The sequence below is a fragment of the Panthera uncia genome, chromosome X (assembly GCF_023721935.1).
Source record: "Panthera uncia isolate 11264 chromosome X, Puncia_PCG_1.0, whole genome shotgun sequence".
Lineage (NCBI taxonomy): Eukaryota > Metazoa > Chordata > Mammalia > Carnivora > Felidae > Panthera > Panthera uncia.
This window is the reverse complement of record NC_064817.1, coordinates 10,159,715-10,185,957: the sequence shown is the minus strand read 5'-3', so window position 1 is coordinate 10,185,957 and position 26,243 is coordinate 10,159,715. Positions and strand designations below refer to the sequence as shown.

General features: G+C 38.9%; 1 non-coding gene across 1 annotated transcript; it reads right to left on the bottom strand.

Annotated features, from left to right (window-relative positions):
* Positions 1-6,963: 6,963 nt before the first annotated feature.
* LOC125932410 (U6 spliceosomal RNA) lies at positions 6,964-7,070 on the bottom strand. Its single transcript, XR_007460584.1, has one exon. It is a non-coding gene; the product is annotated as a U6 spliceosomal RNA (small nuclear RNA).
* Positions 7,071-26,243: the final 19,173 nt, after the last annotated feature.

Below are 26,243 nucleotides of genomic sequence, written 5' to 3'. Positions count from 1 at the left end.
CCCCCCCCCCCCAAGTATAAATAAACCTTAAAAAAGTACATACTATTGGACTCTATTGATATAAAATTCTATAAAATGCCAACTAATCTATAGTGACAGAAAGCAAAACAGTTATTTCCTGGGAATGGGGGATGTGATGGGAAGGGCAGGAAGAGGGATTACCAAGGGCCACAGGGAAATAGTAGTGACGAGTATGTTGATGGTGGTAATGGTTTAATTCATTTTACAGACTCACTAAACCTACCTCACTTTGCACACAAGACACCCATTTGTCTGCCCACCTAGGCAAATGAACTTTGGGCCAGCTTCTCCTACCTCCCCCTCTTTACCTCCACCACATTCTCCTCTCCACCCTGCTAGAGGGAAATTTGGATTTCCTTTTTGATTGCTCTCATTATCTTCTCTGCAATGTCTTGTGCATGATTAGCACCCTACATCGCGCTATACAAGTGTTTCTCAGCAATGTGTGCATAGACTTCGGGATGTCATATTGCCTGGGATGGAATGGTTATGCTCTCCCAGCTGATTAAAATGGACTAACTCTAGGTCAAGAGGCTGGTTTTAATCCCAGGTGTAGAAACACACTGTTTTACAACCAAAGGATAATTGAGTCCGTAAATGAGAGAATGTTCCTGATGTAGCTGCAGTTGATACTGGACCAAGTTCCTCAAGAAAGTCAATTTTTCTGTCATTAGCAGGACAAACAAGACAGGGGAGACTAGAGAGAAAGGATGAAGTGTAGAGCAGAAACAATTCTAAGAAGAGATTATTTATGAAGCAAACTTTTAGAACTGTAGCTCACTCATATTTATAGAAAGAAGATGAAATGTGAGAACACAGAAACTGAGAGATTATTTTCCTTAAAATAAACATCAATCATGTTTACAACCAAGTGAAAAAGGAGCAAATGAACAGCAACTAAAGGCAGCACTGGAACTAGACAGCCTTCTTTAGGAAACACAGGCAGCCACTGCTTGGCACGGAGAGGAAAAAAACTCACACCACCGTTGACCTCCCCTCCAGTAGCTCCGGCCAGGCCATTTCTGAGCAGCTCCTTTCAAGATGAAAAACTACAATATTCAACCTTTCTGATGAAGCAGTAGCTTCCTCCCCAAACTCTGATGGCAATTTTTTCTTCTCTGCATTTCCCCAGCCTCAACTTGACTTTATTTTTGTAACTGGTAGCAAGCCAAGGGTGAGAAATGATCTCTTCTCACCTAACTATCTGGGAAGAAAGCCCACTTTATCATTAATTACATTATCCAACAGCCTCTTGCTACTCAAAATGTGGTCCTTGGATCAGCAGCATTGGCACCATCTGAGAGCTCTTTTGAAATGCAGAATCTTGGGCCCTTTCCAGAATTCCTGACTCAGAATCTGTATTTTAACAAGATGCTCAAGTGGTTTGTGGACACATTCAATTTGAGAAGTGCTTGTCTAAGCCTCGGAACATCCTTTATAAGGTGAGGGTTATCACTCTCATTACTCATTTGAGAAAATGAGAACATGGAAGTAAAATTACTTGACAAGGATCAATAACTAAAAAGTGCCAGAGTTGAGATTTAAGGTAGTTCCCCTAATTCTAAATGCAAGCGCCTTTTCCTTCCACCATGCTTTTCTCCCTATGAATTTTTTTCAAATGAATTCTGTAAGTTCTGGTAATAACCACCCCACTCTCAACCTCATTTGTTGACTGATTGCTAATACCCAAACTCCTACTCTCAGACATGCATGCTTTAAATTAAACATTTCCCATCCCTTGAAATATTTTAAACACCTATATCTATGGGGAGAGTGACTTCATAAATGCCTTAAACCTTAGTGTTAAGGAGTTTGATCAGCCTTTATCCATTGATGGGAAGAGCAAAGCACTTGAGGTCCATATTGCACCTTGAAGAGAAGGAGGGGGGAAAAGAACTGATGGAGAAAGAGGAAGGGAAGATAAAGGCAAAGTGTCTTGGATTTATTGTTCAGCATAGATCAGCCCTTCCAAGGACCTTGACACTGTCCTTGAAGTTTGCTGTCACTGCTGGCTTCAGCTTGTTCCACTGCTTCTGTCATGGGCTTCTGGATACTCTGAATTGGGGCTGTGTCCTTTCATTATGGTATTTCTAGAGAGGTGAGCACAGAAACCCCTGCAGATGTTTACCACTGCTACGCAGACTCAGAGAGGAAATGTGGAACAGCTGTGTCTACCAGTGCTTAAGGCAGCAGCAGCATAAAAAAAATACTCTAAGACTCTAACAAATATTCCCACAATAGTCTTGAAAGTACGTGTTATTTAGTAAATGCCACTCATGAAGAATGGAACCTAGCTTATTTATTTATTTATTTTTTAAATTTACATCCAAGTTAGTTAGCATATAGCGCAACAATGATTTCAGGAGTAGATTCCTTAATGCCCCTTATCCATTTAGCCCTTCCTCTGTCCCACAGCCCCTCCCGTAACCCTCTGTTTGTTCTCCATATTTGAGAGTCTCTTATGTTTTGTCCCCCTCCCTGTTTTTATATTATTCTTGCTTCCCTTCCCTTATGTTCATCTGTTTTGTCTCTTAAAGTCCTCATATGAGCGAAGTCATATGATTTCATTCTTTCTGAATGCTGAGTAATATTCCATTTATGTATATGTACCACATCTTCTTTATCCATTCATCCATCGATGGACATTTGGGCTCTTTCCATACTTTGGCTATTGTTGATAGTGCTGCTATAAACATTGGGGTGCATGTGCCCCTGAAACCTGGCTTTTAAGCTTAGGCCTATCTGAGGCAAGAGTGTTTTTTATCATTACACATGGCTATGGCATGCATAAATTAACCTTCTACTCAACCTTCAATCTTTGGCTTAAATCACCCCTTCACTAGGCAGTTCTCTCTCAGTGACCTTGGTGATATCTTCCTTTTTTTAATATTTATTTAATTTAGAGTGAGCATGCATGAGCGGGGGAGGGGCAGAGAGAGAAAGAGAGAGGGTGGGGAGAGAATCTCAAGGAGGCTGCTCATTGTCAGCACAGAGCCCAACATGTGGTGATGATATTTTCTTTCTGCAGCCCTGATTTGGCACTTTTTATATGATAGCTAGAACTCTTGTTCATTTTTTATTCACATACCTTCTACTCCAAGCTGCAATTATGTTTGCACCTGTGTCCCACCTCCCATCCAAAACCTTGAGCTCTTAAATGTTCTTTGGGTCACCAAGCCAACATCATAGCAGGAATTCAATGGTATCATCAGTTGACCTATAAATCAAGTTAGGCACAAAGTCCACCCTCTGGAAACCTCTGGAAGTCAAGCATTTGTTATTGGTTGAACCACTTCATGTTGTTTACACATAGCCTCCAATAGCTAACAGCCCCTGTCCCTGCAGGAATGGCTTACCCTTGGAAAATTTGTACCCATTTACGAGTAGCTCTTGCACTGGCTTTGCACTGCTTTTATTTCCCATCACTCTCTTCCAAGAGAAGAACGTGGCTTGGGTTACCTTTACAGTTAGCTACTCCTCCCTCTCTGGTGTTCTTTACACTTTGGATTCTAGGAGAATAAAGGAAGAAAATAAAACTTCTGGTGACTCTCTTCCTGTCTTGCATACTTGCCCTTGCTCATTCTCTCTTTAACATTTGACACATTGTGCTAAGAATTTTACATATATCATCTGGGTCCTTCCTATACAAGAAACCCTATGAAATATGCACTGTTCTTATTCCTATTTGTTCAGGAGTGTCCTCAAGTACAGAGGGGTTAAGTAAGTTGTCCACAATCACACAGCTAGGAAATGGGAGAAGCAGAATGTGAGTGTAGACTGGGTCCTGCTCTCAATCACTTAGCAACTATTATCAGTGGGAAACACAAGTAAAATGTGACAAATGCAGAGGTGTAGGCCAATATGCTTGTGAGTACCATGTGCAATACCAAGGAAACTAGAATCTCTGGTCTTTCCTTGTAACCACTTCTTGATGGGGCTTCATCTTCTCCCCTTCTGTTATAGGTGCTCAGAGAATATGGATGGATCATTTTTAGTTTGAACTAAGCTATGAAACATATAATGTCCTAGTCAGTGTTGATGTTATTATTATTTTTTTATAAATCATTTATTAGGGAAAGAATGTAGCTGCCACTGATATCTTGTAAAACTCAATATAAATGATTTTTGAATAATTCACATGTTGGATTATTCATATACACTTGACCTTCTCCAGTAGCAGAAATCTTTGAGAGTTGATGGTTTGCAGGTATTTGAAGAAGCCATTATGCAAATGAAAATATCCTATCCACTAAGATATTTTTTGTGGGCATTATGGCAGACACAAAAAAAGTACAATGTATTCTCTCAAAGGTTCACTATGTTTTTTGAGAAAATAAACCTGACACGTGTTTCTCATTAAATAACAATGACATTTTTAAATGGCTCTTTGAGAGGATGATGATAATCACATGCTAATGCATGACTATACCAACAGCAATAAAAAGAAGTGATATATCTCAGGCCGAAATGAGTGATCTAGAGAGGTTTGGTGGAACAGATGGGTTTTAAGCTAAAGTTTGAAAGGTCAATAGAATTAAAGTAAGACGCAATGAAAGAAAGAGCAGATAGGGTTGGACAGAACAGCACAGGAGACTAAACAATCTGTAATAGAGAATGTGCTTATGCAAAAACAAAATGGCGTCATTAGTTTGGACTGTGGGCTTGAGTGAAGAGAGAATATCTGTGATTCAGTTCGAATTCTGTGACTCTCAGCCCAGGAATCTTTGCCTAGTTTCTCTGGTACAAAGTTCAACACTACGGAGGAAGCAACAACTATCATTGCCTGCTTGGTGGGCTCTCTTGGGTCACAGTGGGACTAGGCTTCAAGACTCAGCAGATGGAGTATCAGCTTTGGACAAACACCTCCTAGTATCATCCAGTCTTGTTCCACTAGGCCCTCTGAAAGACTTTCCACTTATTGCTAAAAAGTGACACTTCTGGGCAGAAATATGCCACACAATGGGTCAAATTTGATTGCTCCTCAGGGATACTACTTGGGGCTGCCCTCTAAAGGGACCAAGAGGAGCCACCACTACCAACTCTGGAAAACAGTATGGAGGTTCCTCAAAAAGTTAAAAATAGGACTAACCCATGATCCAGCAATTGCACTACTAGGTATTTACCCACAGGGTACAAAAACACTAATTCAAAGGGATACATGCCCCCCAATGTTTATAGCAGTGTTATCAACAATAGCCAAATTATGGATTATAATTATCAACCCATGGATGGATAAAGAAGATGTGGTATATCTACATAATAGAATATTACTCAGCCCTAAAAAAGAATGAAATCTTGCCATTTGCCAGGAGTGGATGGAGCCAGAGAGTATCATGCTAAGCAAAATAAGTCAGTCAGAGAAAGACAAGTACCATATGATTTCACTCATATGTGGAATTTAAGAAAGAAAACAAACAAGCAAAAGGGAGAAAAGAGAGAGAGGCAAACCAAGAAATGTAGAGAACAAACTGATGGTTACTAGAAGGGAGGTAGGTGGGGGGATTGGTGAAATAGATGATGGGGATCAAGGAAGGCACTTGTGATGAGCACCGGGTGATGTATGCAAGTGTTGAATCACCATATTGTGCACCTGAAACTAATATTACACTATATATCAACTGGAATTTAAGCAAAAACTTAAAAAACAACGAAGATATGGAGCACTTGGAAGAGGGTTTTATATACCTATATCTATGTAGATATAAAATCATGTTAAACTCTCACAAAATCTCTATGAGGTAAGAATTATGACCTTTTTTTTATAGATGACAAAAGGCCCAATAAGTTGCCCAGTGACAATAGGAGATTTGAGATTCCACGTGTCCACCCCACCTTAAGCTGCCAATAACTTTGGCCTATCAAGACAAACAAGAAGTGATTAGAGGTCTCAAAGAGGTCATCTACTTGTCTCTGGGTGTAGCCCGCGCACTCCAGACATCAGAAGTTGGTAGAAAAATCCCACAAACCTAGAACCTGACAGCCCTTCAAGTTGAAGAGAAACCTTAAGGTAACCCCACGAGTAGAAGCTACTGAAGGAGCACCCAGAATAGAGAGCTCAACTATGAACAGCCTTACAAGACCATCCTCAGTCTGCTTAGCAACATGAATTGTAGCTTGTCCAAAGTCAAAAGGAATATACTGTCTTCTTGCTGAGGTATTGCTAGGAAGATTACCCAAGGGGAGACTACCTGGAAAGGGCTAGTTGAGCCTTCTGGCCAAAGAGAAAATAAACTGCCTTCCAATTCCCAGTGCAAGGTGTAGCTTTATAAAAGAGGGTTCCAGGGCACCTGGGTGGCTCAGTCGGTTAAGCATCCAACTTCGGCTCAGGTCATGATCCCGCAGTTTGTGGGTTCAAGCCCCGCATCGGGCTATCTGCAGTCAGTGCAGAGCCTGCTTGGGATCCTCTGTCTCCCTCTCTCTTTCTATCCCTCTCCCACTTGTGTGTGCTGGTGTGTGTGCTCTGTCTCTCAAAAATAAATAAACGATTTTTTAATGTTTATTTCTTTTTGAGAGAGAGAAAAAGACAAAGCACAAGTCGGGGAGGGACAGAGAGAGAGGGGGACACAGAATCCAAAGCAGGCTCCAGGCTCTGTGCTGTCAACAGAGCCACCCAGGTGCCCCTTTAAATAATTTTTAAAAAAGAGGGTTCCAAATATATTGGTGCTTCCTAGGAGCACATTATGTAACTTTCAGCAGCCATACTAAAATGGCCCTTTCCCTAAATGAGTGGTACATGTGTCTAACAAGATGACTATTGCAGAGGGAAAAAAGAAGGAAAGATAGGTCAATTCCAGGCCTGTTTTCATATAAGTCTTTTTTTTTTCACCCAAGTAGTAACAGATACTGTGCATATCAAAGGTCTGAGAGGATCTGCATCCCAGTATCTGCTTTTTTTATATACAAGGGTAACTTTATTAAAACAAAGAAATGAATATAATTTTAAAGGACATAAAACACTTCCCAAATCTGCCTTCCATCCTTGTGCGGGGGCCTTGCTAATCTTCTCTGTATCGTTCCAATGTTAGGATATGCGCTGTCGAAGTGAGCACCCCATTATCTGTTTATGGATAGCATCTCAAGAAGACCTGAAAGTCACCCATTTATGCTAAGTTTTGCTTTCTGTAATTCTATTTCCAAAACGGACACCTGATTGGAAAGTATATGTCTGATTTGCACGTATGCCTAAATTATTTGAGTACTCTTTCTGCTTCAGTTTTTTCCCTGATAAAAATAAAAGGATTTGGAGAAATCCATACTTTTAATAAAACAATTTCTATCTGATGATACCATCTGAAGTTTGAGCTTGTGGCTCAATGGGCAGGGAAGATGAGAAATGCTTTTTGCACACGTACCTCAAGAAGCAGCACTGTCCTATGCTCTCAAGGCTTAAAAGGAGTTGCCATCTTTCTCTTCTTAATGGAAAAAAAGAACCTCTCACCAGAATTTTCGACATAAAAGGTGCACATATTTGACTGTAATCTGGCACATACCTGCTGTCTCAGAAAGGAAGAATGAAAAAAAGGAAACTAATACAGTTCAGATAGAAAATTCGGTCCAATGGTAAGACACCGACAGGTGAAGAAATTCACCTGAGAAGGCTTAAGAAACAAAAACAACAGAGAAGAAAGCATTCTGTTTGGAAATGATTTTTGATTCACAGAACACTTGCAAAGAGAGTACAGAGAGTCTCCGCATACCCTGTCCTCATCTTTCCCCAGAATTACCACCTTACCATGTGAGAAGGCTTTTGATGTCAAGTTGGCCTGGCGCCTGATAAGTTGATAATAAAGTAAAAGTCTTAGGGAAAGGTAACAGTAAGATTACTGATACATAAAAACTGCAAAGTTTTAGGAATCAAAGAAGAATGTGTACTTTTTGAAGTGAACACTCGAGATATTCTGAAAACTCAACTTTTAGTAACACAGTTTTAACTTGCCTCTTTATATGGTCAATAGTGTGGTCCATGTTTTGTGGAAGAAAAGGAAATCTCTTCACCAGTACCATATCGTAGCAGCACATACAATAAATGTAGTAGGTGTGTTTCTTCTCTTGGATGGTGATATATCTCTTAAAATTTAAATGTCAGCCTGCAAAGATAAATACCTCTTGAAATTTATGGCCATCATCACAAAGTGATTCACCAAAGCACTTGTTTTCAATTATTTTATGAGATCACATTCTTCCATGATAGAAAAAAGAAGGGAGACAATGGGGGAATTGTCTTGAGATGAGAGCTATGAAAAGGGCAAAGAATGGAAGGGTAAATGTCAAGGACAAAAACATCGAGACTGCTTTCTTAGCCCTGCAGTATTCAATGTTTCCCCCTTCCTATCTTTTAACAGGAAACTGCCTTACCTTGGCTGTAATGACTTGGAATTTGTATACCCTATTTCCACAAGGGGATAATGGCTCTCTGTCCAGATATCATCAAGCTTAGCCTCGTTTTAACTGAGTTCCCTGATACATTTGACAGACTATGCACTGAGATCTGGGATATTGACTATTTTGTATTTACCGATGATGGTCATGTCAGTAGGTAATTGTAGGGAAACCTTGGTTGCATCCACTTACTAATTTTCCTAAAGCAGATCCCTGAATTACCTTGTGTATAATGCACATTTTTGCAGGGTCTTGTTGTTTTGGTCTATTAATAAATAGGGGACCAGGTAGAAATTTCTGGAGCATCACAAATTTTTGGAGTATCAAATTTCTGGAATATCAGTACTCTAGAAATTTCTGGAGTATCTGCAGAGTGGAGCAGGCATTACATTTATAGAAGTCCAATGTCTGCCCAAGTCTACCACAGGCAGGTGGTAACCAGTCTATCAGCCAAGCAGCACCTCATCCAAGTAGCACCATATTTGACCCCCAGGGAAGACTGTCTTCTCTACCATATTGCTTAGGCTCCTCCGGGGTCACCTTCTTACAAAAAGGGACAGATTCTAGCTGGGCCTCAGGCACAACACCACTGGGCCCACTCACCTCTTTCTCCAAAAATGACTAATTTGTGCAAGTCTAACCCCTTACTCTGTAAATGAATGAATGGTCTTTCCAAACACTGTAGAGACACGACAAAAATTTACATATATGCCTTTGGGCTTTTCTTTTTTGAGTAGTAATGGATAAGATCAACTTATATTCTATGGGCTGTGTTCATTAAAATTCAAACCAGCACTACTCTCTCATCCACTCCCACCTCTCATCAGGGATTCTCCCTTTGATATCTGGCTTTTAACTAATGAAATAAATTAACTAGTATGGCGTTTTTGAGGGCTATTTATAAAGCTCAAACGTACAAATAAAAACTCACAACTACCAGTTTTGTCAGTGATACATCCTAAAATAGAGCTGTTAGTGGAAGGCTTCAGCTGGCACGGAAGTAACAGAACAAATAGTCCTAGCGCCAAGACAGTGGGCTTTGCCTTCTAGCCATTTCTCCCTGCTCACATAGGCAGAAAGGACATGAAATCAAATACACTGTTCAGAGTGGCATTCCCTCTGTGCCCCTCTTTATTAGCCCCCTTAGGACTAATCAATGCATCTGCATGAGAAAGGGGGGTATGTTATTGATGGTTTAGCTTCTAGAAGTGTACTGTTAAGGGAATAAAAGGATGGACAGAAAATTGATGGATTTATTGACAATAAAAGCAATTACTATAATAATGTTATTATCATAAGCATTTGGTCCTACAGTAAATCACCCTGTACTCCTGAGCTTTTGCAGTTTGTTTCTGGACAATGTATTATTTTGTCCTCTTCCCTGAAGCTGCCTGTCACTTATTATAGCCATGAAAATGCATACTTATGGTATTTTTCAAAGTATAATATACATGCCTTTCATACATGAATGTTTCTACCTTGGGTACTAACGAGTGTGCAGCTAAGTGTCTATGCGTGTGTGTGTGGGTGTGTGTGTGTGTACCCATTTGTGTCTGAATATGTGCATCTTTCCACTTCCTGAAATTCAGCTTGTTTTCTATTAGCTGAGGTTAGCAAGTAATTGGAAACACAACTCTATTAGTCATCTTGATGATATTCGTTGAAGGGAATTTTGGCTTTGGTGTGAGTTTTTGTGACTTAGTAGTAACCAATGTTTTATATAATTGTAATATGTAAAATAATCTCCCCACCCAGTGTGGGACTCAAATTCACAACTCCAAGATCAAGAGTCGTAGGCTCTACTGAATGAGCCAGCCAGGTGCCCCTAATTTTATATATTTTTAATTTATATAGAAATATTTCAGTCATACAAAAAATTATTGACATATATTTATAACATCTACATTTGTACATCTCAGCCAATTTTTAAAAATGATATATTATGAAAAGAATTAATGCTTCTTGCTGATACCTCTCTGATAAAAAGTAATGCTCTTCAAAGGTAATCACAGCTTAGGATTTGGAGAATTTCTTTGGAGTTTTATTTTGTATGTATCTTTGAATAGTACTTAGTGTTTTAAACTTTATATAAATGGTATACTGTTTGTCTCCTTGTGAAACTTGCTTTCCTTATTCAGTATTAAACTTGGATTTTCATCCATGTAGATACATGCAGCTCTGGGCCAGTGGATCTTTTTTCATTGCTGTATATTATTCTATTGCATAGATAAGCAATAATGGAAAGGTTCTCTTTCTTGATGATGAACATTTGGATTCTTCCTAATTTTTCTATCCTAAAATTGCTTCCAATGGTAGTGTTGTATTTCTGTCTGTATGTGTGAGAGTTAATCCTAACACATAGACCTAATGCATAGAATTTCTGGGTAAAAGGACAGACGTAACATTAGGTATTGCCAAGTTAATCTCTAAATTTTTGTACAAATTTATACTCCTAGCATCAATATATTCTTATTATAAGAAATATGAACCGATTTTAATTTGCATTTCCTTGATTACTAGTGAATATGAGAAAATATTATACATGCACATACATACACTTACAGGCTTGTCTAAGTTCTGTGTGAGTTGGAGGGTAGAGCAGCCTGTGCAAGCACAAGGTGCTGACTGGCCGCTACTGTGGGATAAGCAGGAAACCTGCCCGTGTCCTGGACCCTTCTCTAATGAGAGGCCAAAACCATCTGCCAAGGAAATGGTGGGGTGGAATAGGAGGGGAGGTGGCATGGCCAGGATATAGATACATTCTCTCTTTTTTTTTCTTCAAATTTTAATTTAAATTCTAGTTAGTTAACATGTAGTGTACTATTGGTTTCAGGAGTAGAATTTAGTGATTCATCACTTACATATGACACCCAGTGCTCATCCCAACAAGTGCCCTCCTTAATGCCCATCATCCCATTTAGCCCATCCCCCCACCCACCTCCCCTCCAGCAACCCTCAGTTTGTTCTCTGTCTTTAAGAGTCTCTTATGGTTTGCCTTTACCCCCACCTTTTCAACAAGCGGTGATTCAAAACAATAATCACGATAGCAGATTTTCCTAGGATGATACCCTTCGTGCTAGTTGAATTATAGCCTTATCCTTCAAATATTGTATGAATTCAGTGAATATAATATCCCTAACCACTTAGTGCTATGAGGGTGAAGGGAAAGAAAGTGGAAAAGAATGTGTGCAGATAGTAATTCCTAACTCATAAAATTGAGTGAGATATAATTAATATATAAAATGCTCAGCCCTAAGGTTGGAAAAGAGTATGCACTCAAGAAAGGTAAGCTTCAGAAGGTATTTTAAGGAAAATTAAATAAATAAATAAATAAATAAAGATAAATTATCTTAAAAGTATTATGTCACCTGTAATGCTCCATGAAGTTACATAAGGACCTCTTCCCATACACCCCTTAATTCACTGCCTCCAGACTATTTTGGACATGGAGACCAGACAATTTAGCTTACTGGAAGTGTATGTAAAGTAAAAGTAAATAAGAGTTGAAATTAGTCCTAGTAGCTTTCCTATGAGTAAAGAGCAGGGGATATTTGTACTTTGGTCACTCAGAGCTATTTTTATAACTTATTTTTTGTTCTTGGCAATGTTCCTGATAGGTGACAACTTGAGAACTGAAAAAAATGAGGATTTTTCGCTTTCTTCCTTATAAATGTCAGTAGACTCTAACAGCTTACTCTCCAAAAATAAGCATTAGTCTGGAAAAGTACTGGAGAGAGGTTTTTCTCTCCCCAACCAAACAAAGAGTGGATATGTTAAGATTTTTTTTTTTTTTACAAATTCAAAGAAAGAATAACTTATAATTAAGCATCTGGGTTCTTACTGTATCTGGCCTCAAAATTTATATTCCAAAGTGATGTGATATGATGCACATAGCAACACAGGAACAATCTATAATATCAAAAATGTGATTAGACATCAAGATTTGAATCTCAAGGAATCTTTCTGAGCTCAGAATATCTTTTCCAATAAGTATATTTAAATGACAACTAGGTCATACAGGTAGCGCTAAAAGACTGTATAAACCATGACTTAGCCAGACCCTAATATTAATAGTATATGCCTGAATACTGGATTAATTTGGGTGTTAGGAGGAAGAAGAAAATCCCCTTTTACTTTTACTTTCCCAACTGTCTTTATGAGTCTTATATTGTCTTTTCTGACCCTCTCTTAAGGAGATCTGTATCTTCATGCTGTCCCCAATCTCCTGTCCCTTCCCCATCACAACTCTGAATTTCTGAGTCATTCAGTGAAATTGAGATAATATGAAAGCAGTCTGATTGAACTAATTCACACTAACATGAAAATGATTCCTTAATCCTTCCAAAGGAATTGGAATGCTCAAAAGATAGCTTCGATAAGCTACTTGAATCTTCAGTATCAGAATTTCAGACACATTAAATAAGTAGAAAATTTAGTCAGTATTTGATGAGATATTGGGAGACAATTTAGATATCATCACTGCCATGGGAATTACTTTTCATAACCTATTCTCTCCCACTAATAGAGACTTTTTAAATTTTCTAACAACATCTATTTCCCATAGTAGTAATAGATATATCTACAAAGAGCTTTTTAAATGGTCATATTTTTATATCAAAGACTGGTGTATCAGGACTTCTTTCAGAAGTTAAAAAGAATCATTTTTCAAATGTTTGTGATTTATTTTTATCTTTTAAAATTACTTTTTGGCTTTGTTTTTTTTTTAATCTTCCTGATAGAGTTGATGGAAAGGAGACCCTGAAAAGAAAACATCTCATTCTTTCAGTTCCCTCTCATTCTGCCTCCACCAATAAATAAAAAATGAATGAGAAGAGGATGATGAAAGAAAAGAAGCAAAGGCCACCCACATTTTGGAAGTAATTGTTCATCCTCTATCTTGACATAGAAGGAAAGCTTTAAAAAGAGGCTTGCCTCTGTGTCCTGCAGCAAAAAATGAATATTAGCATGAAAGGATGTTATCTGCAAAAGCAGTGAATGATTAACCTTAAAGTTAAAAGAAAATAGAATCAAGTTTCATGTGGTCATAAAAATGTATCAGACACAATTACAAATTCTGGTCTTCTAGTCAATGACTACCCGATTCTTAAAATAAATGGTTTTGAAGATGGCAATGTAAGGAGTATCTTGACATGATGGTGATGAAATCTAAATTGTATTATTGATTCATAGCCCAGTGATTCCAAGCTTACTCTGCACTTGATGACAAGATGGCCTGCTCTTTGATAACATGACAACGTGTGTCCTAAGCCTTTTCTAAGTCCCACTGGGGGTCACTGAACCAGAAGAAATAGAAAATTATTCTTGCTCACCTTTTAAAGATTCCTTTGTCTCATCCAAGCATTCTCATTGATTGAATCTCATTACTATGCCTGTGCTCAAGTTTTGTAAACCATGCCTGTCTTTCTCCCTTCTGGCCTGTTCAGGTCAGAGCCTTCTTTGCACGAGACTGAATTGAGAGAGGAGCTTGGGTTTCTACCTCACTTTAGCCTTCGCTTCTCAAGAATCAGAATTCTCCCAATACACCATATGTTTTTTAAAAAAAGAAACTTCTTTTTTAATTTTTTTAATGTTTATTTATTTTTGATACAGAGAGAGACAGAGCATGAACAGGGGAGGGGCAGAGACAGAGGGAGACACAGAATCCGAAGTAGGCTCCAGGCTCCGAGCTGTCAGCACAGAGCCCGACGCAGGGCTCAAACTCACGGACTGTGAGATCATGACCTGAGCCGAAGTCAGACGCTTAACTGACTGAGCCACCCAGGCGCCCCATAAAAAAGAAACTTCTTTAAAGAGTTGTTCTCTTCTCAAAAACTGATGGCAGCAATCCGGTGTCAAGCAAAGCTTCAGTCAGGGGCTCCATTCACAAATGGAGTGCTTAATCTGTTCATTTGTTGGTTCACAAAGATTTATGAAGGCCTTACCATATGCCAGGCACTAGATTAATTGCTAGACCGAAAGCAGTGAACAAGATAGACAGTCTCACTTCTTAGGAAGCTTAGCACCAAGACAGAAAGACAGATCTTGAACAATAATTACAAGATTAAGGATATTATAGAGCGGGAAGTGCACCTGCCAACAGGGTGTACATAGTGAAAGCTTTTTGGAGGCAGTGGCATTTAAGCAGAAACCAGAAGGAACAAGAAGAATTAGAAATGCTAAAAGTGGGGAAGGGTTATGCAGACAGAACATCTTATGTGAATGCTCTGAAGTAGAAGAGAACATGACCCATTTGCAGAAAAACAGTTCTTTAAACACCAACACATACAAAATGAGATCAGGAGTGCTATGGGTGAGATTTGAGACATAGGTGTGATTCATATCATGGGGAACCATGTAGTCATGCCAGGGAGTTGGTCTTTTTCCTTAGGGCCATGACACATTTTTAAGTCAGGGAGTAACATTTGCATTTCAAACTAATCTCTCTGGCTGTAATTGTAAAAAGCAGATCTGCGAATCGTGAGATTGGATGTAAGGAATCCAGTTATGAAGTTATTACAAACTTCTGGTTCCAACAACATGGTAGCCTAAGATAGGGGGAAAAAGTCTTGCTGAAACTATCTGGACATTCTGAAAAGAAAAAGTAGTTTAAGTATGTGGTCATAAATACAGATGACAGAAATGAAGGAACTAAATCCCAGAGAAGCCAGCAAGTGAGCCTGCAGTGTGACTGCCTGGTGGCATTGATATGACTCAGTCATTTTCAGGCTTGGGTTCTAATGCCTCAGTAGGGACAAAACTGTTGTCCTGAGCCTGAATGAGGTGAGAAGTTGAAAGAAAGATCTTGAAGGGCTGTCGCCTTGATGAAAGGGTGAAACAGATAAAAAATCCACCCATCAGCAGATAGATACAAGAAGAAACTTTGAGTCATCATCTTTCTTAGGCTGGTCTTGAAAAAAGGTGCTGTCATCTGAGAGTTTTCGCTTCTGGGCCTCACTATCACAGATGTGGAGTTCATATTTGTACACCAACTTGAACGAAGAACACCCAGGAAACCAAACACAAAATTCATCTTGATAAATGTTTCCATAACCCAACCACTCATCTACTTCCTGTTTCTAAGGATTTTCTAATTCTGGACACTTCATATAAATGGATCATATAATGCATGGTGTTTTGTGTCTGACCTCTTTAACTTAGCATAATGCTTTAAGATTCATCCATGCTATAGCACATATCAGTATTTCATTTTGTTATTCCTGTAACTCATTCAGAAAAATGAAATGACATTCTGAAAGGGAATATGAAATTAGTAGGTATAAATAGCGTAAAAGAAGGAATGGCTTCTAAGGAACAGATACTAATAAAAACTGATAGGGAAAATTTGAGGATAAAAGAATGTCTAGAAATGAAATATGGAGTCACTTAAATTAAGTCAGTGGACAGGTCAAAAATTCTATTAGAAATAGCTAAAGAGAAAATTAATTGACTAGAATTTGGGTCTGAGAAAATTACCCAGAATGCACCATAGAAAGCTAAAGAAATGAACGACATAAGAGAAAAGTTAAGAAAAACAGAGAATAGAATAGGCAAGAACAACATACTCAACAGAAATTTTTGAAATGATACACAGGACAGACAATATTCAAAGAGAAAATTGTATGGACTCTTTAATTGATGAAAACCATGATCACCCAAATTCAAGAGCCCTGCTCCTTCAGGTTATAAGCAGAATAAATGAAATTAATTTCACCTGGATAAATAATCGAGAAACTGCAGAAAACCAAAGCCTTTGGGAACATCTTATAATCAACCAGAAATAAGACCCCTGAAATAAAAAACAATAATAATCTGTCGGTAGACTTCTACTAGTACCAACGAAAGCTATACAACAATTGAGAGAAAACTGCCAACTTAAAAGACAGTTGGTCATTTTTCAGGCTTTTACTCAGAAAAAAAGGGAGGGCAGAGGGAGAGGGAGAGAGAGAGAATCCCAACCAGGCTCCACCCCCAGCACAGAGCCCGACATGGGGCTGGATCTCATGACCCTGAGATCATGACCTGGGTCAAAATTAAGAGTCTGACGCTTAACTGACTAGGTCACCCAGGTGCCCCAGAAAAAGAATTTTTTAAAATTTCTATAAGGCAGAAATTGAACACAGAAGGAATGAGTGACATAGAAAAAGTAATGGTGATGCCAAAAGACACTGGTGAAAAAATATGAACGTATTCACTCTAACAAAACAGTAATCCCGAATGGAATGATTTGGGAAGTAGCAAAAGCAAATTATACTTTAAATCCTAGACAATAATATGTAAATGGAAGTTAAAGGATAAGGCTGAATATGATTTAAGCAGCCTTAGTCCATTATATTATTTAGAAGGAAAATAAAAATAGTAATTTTAATAATATTAAGTTAACATACACCAGTTAAATACTAAAAACTATTAACAACTATTATATATTAGAGATATTTCCAAAGTAGTAAAAGGTGGTTTAAAAAAATAAAGAAACCCAGGGCACCTGGGTGGCTTAGTTGGTTGAGCATCTGATTCTTGATTTTGACTCAGGTCATGACCCCATAGTCGTGGGATCAAACCCCACATCAGGCTCTGTGCTGAGCATGGAGCCTACTTGAGATTCTCTCTCTCTCTCTCTCTCTCTCTCTCTCTCTCATTCTCTCTCTCTCTTCCCCACCTTCTGCCCCTCTCCCCAGCTGGTACTCTCTCTCTCAAAGATAAAAAGAAAAAAGAAACATGAACAATCTAATATAAACAAAAACAGAGAAAAAGCATGCAAAGAAAAAGTAAAATATAAAGCACAAAATAAGATAGTTTGAATAAATCTAAATGCATTAATAATCACAAAAAATACAAAAACACTAAATTTACTAGGTAAAAGCAGAGATTGTCAATTTGAATTTTTAAAGTCTAAGAGCACCTAGACTCAGTTGGTCAAGTGTCCGACTTCGGCTCAGGTCATGATTTCACTGTTTGTGGGTGTGAGTCCCATGTCGAACTCTGTGCTGACAGCTCAGAGCCTGGAGCCTGCTTTGGATTCTGTGTCACCCACTCTCTCTACCCCTCCCCCACGCTCTGTCTCTCTGGCTCTCTCAAAAATGAATAAAGGTTAGAAAAAATTTAAAAAATAAATAAATAAAAATAATAAAGTCTACTTTATATGCATACCCAGTAGAAAAATAGAAATATACCAGGCAAATGCAACCTAAACAAAGACAATAAAGCTATATATCAATATTAAACAAAATATGACTTTAAGAAAATTAATATCATTAGGTTTAAAGAGAAATATTTCATAATACTAAAAAGAAACTTCAACAAATGACATAGCAATTCTCAACCTATAAACACCTAAAAATCTGTGTCCAAAATATGTAAAGTAAAAAGTGAAAAACTTATAAGAACAAAATGTTAAATTTCACAATCACAGTGGAATATTTTGACACATTTTCCTCAATAATTGGTAAATCAAGCAGATTAGAGAATTGTAGAAAGTAGACATTTTGAGTAATACTGTTTAAAACGCAACCCACTGTAGAGAATTTAGGGAATGTGCATTTTGTTTAATGTATGTGGAGCATTTACAAAACTTTACCAAAAAGTGCCACAAAACAGAACTCAGCAAGTATCAAGGAATCAATTTCATATGCCTAGGTTCTTGGATAATATTGAAATATCATTAGTAATCGCTAACAAAATTTCCTCTTCCGTACATTGTGGGAAATTTAAAAGCGCTGTTTCATTTTTTTTTTTTAGTGAAGGTAAATAAAGGGATGCCTGGCTGGCTCAGTCGATAGAGCCTGCAACTCTAGCTCTCAGGGTCATGAGTTCAAACTCCGTATTAAGTGTGGAGTCTAGTTTATAAAAACAAATAGAGGAGCACCTGAGTGGCTCAGTTGGTTAAGCATCAAACTCTTGATTTCAGCTCAGGTCATGATCCCAAGATCGTGGGATTGAGCTCCACATCGGGCTCTGCACTAAGCATGGAACCCGCTTAAGATTCTCTCTCTCTCTCTCTCTCTCTCTCTCTCTCTCTGTCTCCCTATGCCCACACTTGCACTTGCACACTCTCTAAAATAAAAACAAGTTTTTTTAATAAAAATAGATAGATAGATAGATAGATAGATAAAATAAATAAAAGCACTTTTTAAAATACAGGGCACCTGGGTGGCTCAGTTGGTTGAGCATCCGACTCCAGCTCAGGTCATGATCTCACAGTTCATGATTTCTTTTTTCTTTTTTTTAATGTTTATTTATTTTTGAGAGAGAGAGAGAGAGCACGAATAAGGGAGGGCCAGAGAGAGAGGGAGACACAGAATCTGAAGCAAGCTCCAGGCTCTGAGCTGTCGGCACATAGCCCATTGCAAGGCCTGAACTTATAAACCATGAGATCGTGACCTGAGCCGAAGTCAGCTGCTTAACCGACTGAGCCACCCAGGCACCCCTCAAAGTTCATGATTTCAAGCCCCTCGTCGGGCTCTGTGTTGACAGCTCAGAGCCTGGAACCTGCTTCGGATTCTGTGTCTCCCTCTCTCTCTGCCCCTACCCCATTCATGCTCTGTCTGTCTCTCTCAAAAATAAATAAACATTAAAAAAAAACTTTGAAAAATAAATCCTGCATCACAGAGCTCAAAATCTGAAAGAGCAAAGCAAAAACATGTGTCATCACAATGCCCTGTGGTAACATTAATTCCACAGAAGTTATGAGAGCACATGAGGCTGAGAGGAGGGAAGCCTTTTTGAAGGAGTTGGTGCATGTGTGGAATAGTAAATTGCAAATAGGTGTTAGCCAGGTAAGACTTTTCTTTTGCCTTTTTAAAAATTATTATATAATTTACCTACCATAAAATTCACCCATTTAAAGTATACAACTGAGTGGGGTTAGTATATTCACAGGATTATTCATCTATCTCTACTGTCTAATTCCGGAATATCAAAAAGAAACTGTGGACTCATTAGCACTTACTCTCCATTCCTTCCCTCCCCTAGCCCAGGGCAACTACTAATGTACTTTTTGTCTCTATGGATTTGCTAATTCTGGACATTTCACGTTAATGGAATCATATAATGCATGGCCTTTTCTGTCTGACTTCTTTCTTGTGGCATAATGCTTCAAGATTCATCCCTGTTGTAGCACGCATTGGCATTTCATTCTTTTTTTACTGCCGAGTAATATTCCATTGTATGGATGTGCCACATTTTGTTTATTTGTTCATAATTCAAATGGATGGGCATGCGGGTTGTTTCTACTTTGAGGTTATTATGAATAATGCTACTATAAACATCTGTGTACAAGTTTTTGTGCGAACACACGTTTTCGATTTTCTTGAATATATGTTTAGGAGTGGAATTGTTGGGTCATATGGTAACTCTATCTTCAAAATTTTAAGTAACTTCCAAAATGTGGAAGGAGGGAAAGAGAAAAGGAGGGAGAGAAATACTCATATCAGGGAAATGACAGTGGCTGAAAGTGAAATCAATGGCATTGGAGTCAGAATAGCACAAATAACACCCCAAAGATGACCAGTTGTATTTTGTACTGAGGGAAATAGAAATCGTTTTGTAATGCTGCAGCCCCAAATTGCAAGGTGGAGGCCTAGAGGATCTGGGGACTTGAAAACCTGGAAGATTGTCACCACCTGTTCTCTCACCTTGGGCAATTCAGGTAACCTCTCTGAGCCCTGAATTATTTATCTGAGAAGTTGGATTAACATTTCTTATCCTGTCCGCCTCCCAGGATTATGGGAATCAAATGGCAAAGAGGCTACAAAAGCCCTCGTGAGATCTAAGGTGTAGTGATAGCAGAAAGCTACCTAGAACATAGGCCTAAGGAGGCTGAGACCCAGCTCATACAGTTTTGATCTCCGATAAACCCATAAATTCATCCTGTTTTTCGCTTCCCAAGTGAAAAACCAATGCATACCAAGCATACTGCAGAAAACAACCCATATAACCTTCTGATAGCAGGTAAACATCAGAAATCATTATTTATTGATTTACCATCAACATTACAATCCATTTGGACGTTCTAATTGTAAGAACTATGTACTTTTCACAGTGACTTTCTGCCTAATTTTTTCTACGATACTTCATTTAGTGTTAAATACTCTAATAAACCCCAAACCTTAGAGGTTTCACACAATAACAGTTTATAATTTGTTTATGTAAGAGTCCAAGATGGCCACAAGGGCGAGGGGCAATGTGGGGTACATGGGAAGGCTCTGTTCTATTCCATCATCTTGGGACCCCGGATATAGTCCTTTCTTGCTAAGAGGTTCTAATGCCATAGGAAAGATGAGGCATAAGAATCAATAATGTCAAACAAGTATAGGGGCTCCCACATAGTGCTGAGGTCTGGGAGACTGCAATAGAAGAAGGCTTGGAGGGATCTGCGATAACTGCCGGTGCAAAGATGGATAACTGCTCATAGTGCAGAGATATCCCGTGAAGCAGAAACGAGAGGAGCAAAGTTTTAGAAGTGGAAAAATGAAATGCAAGGTGATTTCAAATAAGATGAATATTTGTTAGTTTTTATGTGTGTACCATGGCTGTGTGAGATGTTAACATTAGAGGAAGCTGGGTGAGGGGTATACAGGAACACTCTGTGCTATCTTGCAACTCTTATGTGAATCTAAAATATAAAAAAGTTTTAAGTAATTGTGTGTGTGTGTGTGTGAGAGAGAGAGAGAGAGAGAGAGAGAGAGAGAGAGAGAGAAGTTTGTGTGTGTCTGATGAAGGACATACCATGAAAGAGGAAATGAGAGAATCATCGTAGTTTTCCTGTTCCCATTGAGGCAATTGATGCAGAAAGAACAGGGGTGTGTCCAAAGTCACACAGCCATTTAGAAGCTGAGATGTGACTAGCCCATTCTGATACTCCCTATATAGAATAAAACAAGAGGCGTGGGCCTGAAAAATGGAAGAGATCTGTAAGTGGAGAATATTTGGGACCAAACACATTGTGGTAAATTTGTACTTGTTATGGTTTCAAACTATACAAGTTAAGTCATGGGAAGCAAACTTCTAAGAATGATTGATGTCAAATGTAACAAATTAAGAGTTAAAATATTCTCTTCGATCTACAAGATGATTTACTTCACCGTATGCTAATAGTGTTCTGGTTTTAATCAGCAACATATTGCATAGCGAATGCTTACCTGTGACCTGATCCATTAAAATTAATTGGTAAACATGACTATATTTTTAGAATGTAATTGCAACGTTTATTAATGAAGGTGTGAAATGGCCTTTCATAATTTCATGTATGCCAATGGAGATTTTATAAGGGCGTTGAATAATATTACAAGGTCAGGGTTGAGCCCTGACAGTGTGTTTTATTTATTTTTTTAATTGAAGTATAGTTTACATACAGTGTTATATTAGTTTCAGGTATACAACATATTGATATGACAACTATATACATTACTCAGTGCTCATCACAGTTAAGTGTAGTCACTATCTGTCACCATATTTCTTTGCAATACTATTGACTTTATTCCCTATGTTGTACTTTTCATCTCTGTGACTTATTGTATGACTTGAAGTGTATACCTCTTAATCCCCTTCACCTATTTCCCTCACCCCCTGCCCACTTCCCCTCTAGCGACCACCAGTTTGTTCTCTGTATTTATGAAGCTGCTTCTATTTTTTGTGTGTTTGTTCATTTGTTTTGTTTTTTAAACTCCACATGTAAGTGCAATCATGTGATATTTGTCTTTCCCAGACTGACTTATTTCACTTAGCATAATATTCTCTAGGTCCATCCATGTTGTCATAAATGGCTAGATCTCGTTCTTTTTATGACTGATTAATACTCCATCATATATATATAAATATCTATGTTATATATACATATCCCCCACTTATTTTTATTCTCAATTAACATACAGTATAGTCTTGGCTTCAGGAGTAGAATCCAGCCATTCATCACTTACATATAACACCCAGTGCTCATCCCAACAAGTGCCCTCCTTAATGACCATCACCTATTTTCCCCACCCCATCAGCCCTCAGTTTGTTCTCTGTATTTGAGAGGCTCTTATGGGTTGCCTCCCTTTCTGCTTTTATTTTATTTTTCCTTCCCTTCCCCTATGATCATCTGTTAAATTTTTCAAATTCTACCTATGAGGGAAATAATGTGATGTCTGTCTTTCTCTGAGTGACTTATTTCACTTAGCATAACACCCTCCAGTTCCATCCACGTTGTTGCAAATGGCAAGATTCCATTCTTTTTCATTTCTGAGTAGTATTCCACTGTATGTATATATGTGTCTTAACCCATCAGCTGATGGACATTTGGGCTCTTTCCATAATTTGGCAACTGTTGATAGTGCTGCTATAAACATTGGGGTGCATGTGCCCCTTTGAATCAGCACTCCTTTATCCTTTGGATAAATTCCTAGTAGTGCAATTGCTGGATTGTAAGCTAATTCTATTTTTAAGTGACTGTACCATCTTGCATTCCCAGCAACAGTGCAACAGGGTTCCCCTTTTTCCACATCCTTGCCAACATCTGTTCCCTGAGTTGTTAATTTTAGCCTCTCTGACCAGTGGTATATCATTGTGGTTTTGATTTGTATTTTCCTGATGATGAGCATTGTTGAGCATCTTTTCATGTGTCTGTTTGCCATCTAGATGTCTTCTTTGGAAAAGTGTCTATCCATGTCTTCTGCCCATTTCTTCACTAGACGATTTGTTTTTTGGGTGTTGAGTTTGGTAAGTTCTTTATAGATTTTGGATACTAGCCCTTTATCTGATATGTCATTTGCAACTATCTTCTCCCATTCCGTCAGTTGCCTTTTAGTTTTGTTGATTGTTTCCTTTGCTGTCCAGGAGCTTTGTATCTTGATGAGGTCCCAATAGTTCATTTTTGCTTCTTTTTGCCTTGCCTTCAAGATGTCAAGTAAGAAGTTGCTGTGGCCAAAGTCAAAGAGGTTGCTGCCTGTTTTCCCCTGTAGGATTTTGATGGTTTCCTGTCTCACATTTAGGTCTTTCAAGCCATTTTGAATTTGTTTTTGTGTATGGTGTAAGGAAGTTCCCCCACTTCTTTATTCACTCATCTATTGATGAACAGTCTTTAGAATAGGCTTGTCAAGAAGACCTGGAAGTTGGTAGAGAGCAAGCCTTGAGAATACTGAGACAAGGTAGAGGGAGCAAGATAGGAGCTGGTCTTGTGTGTTGAGGGAACACCAGTGATCCACGGTGAGGTCGAGGGGTGGAGGAGGCAGTAGGGAGAAAAATAAGAGAATGAGTCAGTTGTGGAATGGTTGGGGGCCATCTGGGGTCTTGTAATATACTGTAAGGACTTCCATTTTTATCCTGTGTGAAATGGCAAAACCTTGGAGAATTGTGAGCAACGCAATGATGTGAACTTGCTTACATTTGGCAGGATCGCTGTGGCAGTTCTATTGGGAAATGAGTATACAGAGGCAATGGTAGAAAAAGGGAGATCAGTTAGACTACTGGAAGCAATTACAAGAATCTGGCAGGAGATGGTGGAGATTCTACCAAAGTAGCAGTTCACAGGTCAAAGTGGTTAGATTTCCTGAAGGATGGGATGTGAGGTGTGAGAGAAAGAAGAATCAACAGTAACACCAAGACTGTTGGCCTGAGAAACTGGATGTATTAAGTTACTATTATCTGAGATGCGGTAGGAGAAGGTATTGGGAAAGAGATCAGGAGCCCAGTTTTGCACATGTGGAGTTTGAGATGGCAGACATTCAAGTGGGAATTAGGAGCAGAAAGCTGAGAATGGAAGTGGAGCACCTGTAAAATGATGGGCAATCTTAAAGCCTTGCAGGGTGGCCAGAATTCCCCAAGGAACGACTTTGCTTTACATACCATCGAATTGACCGAACATTTGGGAACCAGGTATGACAGTCTTGAATAGGCTGCTGAAGATGGGCTGGAAGTTTCACGAAGACACAGGGACCTAGAGAGAAAGGCAAGTAAGTGACAACAGAAGAGCATCAAAGGCAAACTCCAACCATTTTAAATATTTCTCTGAAAGAAAAATTTTATAAGTCCCTCTCTTGCATCTCCCCTCTGAGCGCATGGACTCCTCCGGACCCACGCAGCTTTCCAGAATTCACACTAATACCATTAGTTTAGCTTCTGGGGATCCTTGGTCTCCCAAGAAACCAGTCATCATTTGTGACATTATTTCTATGGATAATTCCAAACAATGTCCAACTCACTTGAAAGTACAGCACCGCCTGGATTTGAAAAACTAAGCCATTTCTCATTAGGCAGTTCAGTTCGAATCTCCAATTGTCTGGGCTCCTTCAGTACTGCTTGCAGCTTTTTCCTGTAGAGCTGCCACTCATCCTTAGAGGGCATATGTTCACTGCAAGCAGGAAGGTCATGGGGCTTCACCATGGAGTTTGAGAGGTAAGAGTCTGTCATTCCCAGCAACTCCCAGTCTCCTGGGAATAGATTGCTCTGCCATTGCTAGATTTTGTGACAACTCAAAGTCCTACCTCCTCTCTGACTGTCTCCAAAATTCCTATTTTTCATTAATGAATTAATTAGAATTTTGTTTGGGAAGAATGTTGTGACACCTCTTGAGATAATTGGAGATGTCCTGGGGAGTTGCAGAGCCGGAGTCGAGAGTCACTTCTCTGAGGTATTTTCATCTGAAAACAGAAAATTGACACAAGAAAAATAAATGACATATGGAGTCTTAGGCAACTGGGGCAGGGGGAGCTCTCTATTGAGAAGCCGAGTGAAAGCACAGACAATTAATGATACAGAATTATCAACCCAGTTCTGATGATCAGCTGCACAAGTTAAGATGGAGGTTCCGGTCTCAGAGTTGTATATGGGCTGAACTTTTTCCAGGAAGAACACATGGAGACAGGATCTAAGAGGTATTATGCAGTTACCTTGCCCTGAATATATAAGTGCTAGGGAGGCACAGTAGGGAAGGCCCCCAATTTTCCGGTAGAAATGATGGAAGGATGGTTATTATCAACCTAGTGCTGCTTCGCTTCTTCTCAAATGTAAATATGGATCTCCATTATTCATGGCAGTCTATTAGGGCTTATATTTCACTCCACCACAGCACCAGCCAGAACCCCATACAGAATGAATAATTGCTAAACTGGAACGTGATTTGCAAAGCTGTAGCCTTTTATTTTGATGGCTTCTGGAAAATGTCAAAAACTTTAACAATTTAGACTGTTATGAGGGTTTCCTTTAGCTATGACCTCAACCTTGTACTTGGCCCACCAGATTTTCAGTCTAGGCCAAAAATCAAATAGCCTAAGACAGGTAATGAAGCTAATTTTGGTGCTAGGAGAAAGGAAAGGGTGCCGTAACTCAAACCCATGGCTACCCCAATAGTCATTCATTAGATATAAAATTCAGGAGAAAATGTAATCAGACATGATCAGCTCACTGCTCCCACTTCCTGCCCTAACCTCCTCTCCTACCGGGCTTGTTATTTCTGCCTTTAGCCTGTGAGCAGATTGGACGAGAGAAGAGCGTGAGCTGTTTTACAATCATAAAACGATAACTAAGGGGAGATGAGAACCCGTAAAATAAAAATTTCACAATGGAAACAAAATGTTAGAGTCGTTCAGTCCAACTCCCTCACTTTACAGATGAGAAAATAAAGTCAAGAGAAGCAGAGTGGCTTGCCTAAGATATAAAAGCTGGTTAGATGAATGCTGCTGAGCAATAACAAGGAAGGAAGCATTGACACCTGCAACAAGATGGATGGATCACCAGAGAATTATGCGGAGTGAAAGAAGCCAATCCCCCAAAGGTTGCATACCATGTGATTTTATTTATACAACTGTCTTAAAATGACAAAATTCGAGCAATGGAGAATAAATTAGTGGTTGCCAAGGATTGAGGGAAGT